This window comes from Pteropus alecto, unplaced genomic scaffold (genome assembly GCF_000325575.1).
Source record: "Pteropus alecto unplaced genomic scaffold, ASM32557v1 scaffold318, whole genome shotgun sequence".
Classification (NCBI taxonomy): Eukaryota; Metazoa; Chordata; class Mammalia; order Chiroptera; family Pteropodidae; genus Pteropus; species Pteropus alecto.
The window spans coordinates 1-635 of NW_006440652.1; positions in this window are offsets into that span (position 1 = coordinate 1).

Below are 635 nucleotides of genomic sequence, written 5' to 3' on the forward strand. Positions count from 1 at the left end.
TGATTATTTATTTAAGTGCCTAAATAAAATAATACCAATTGATGGGACACTAATTAACTTATTATTATGTATGAAAAATATACACCTTTTTTTCCCCCTGGCACTTGCTAATGGGAACAAAAGAGAAAACTGCAAATTTAAGAATCTTAAGTGCAATTTCTTTGTTTTTCTCATTTGTTTGATTTCTATATTTCTATATGTTCTATATAGTTAATTCCAGCTCTAGTATGCTTTGATTTTATTAGTTGTGATAGTCAAATATTTTATATATTCTCATAAATTTTATATTAGATTAAAACTTTTCTGGGAAGAATATTATTTGGCTATCATTAGGAGATCTGAGGAAGAAGTAGGATATGAATATATGGTAAGCGAATAAGACTAGAATGGTAGGAATTAATATTTCAGAAGCAGGATTGAAACAGAAAGAGGGGTGTACTGGGGCAATAACTCTAAGTTATGTGAAATGTAGGTCTCTTGCTTGAGATCCTAATGACCAGTGTGGAGTAAAAGTGCATGAGGGGGCCAAAGCAGAACAATGTAATGGGAACTAAGAAGGTACAAATTCAGAAAACAAGGCATATTGCTACCAGCCAGAAGCTAGGTATTCTACGTGAGATGAAGTAAAGAAGAAC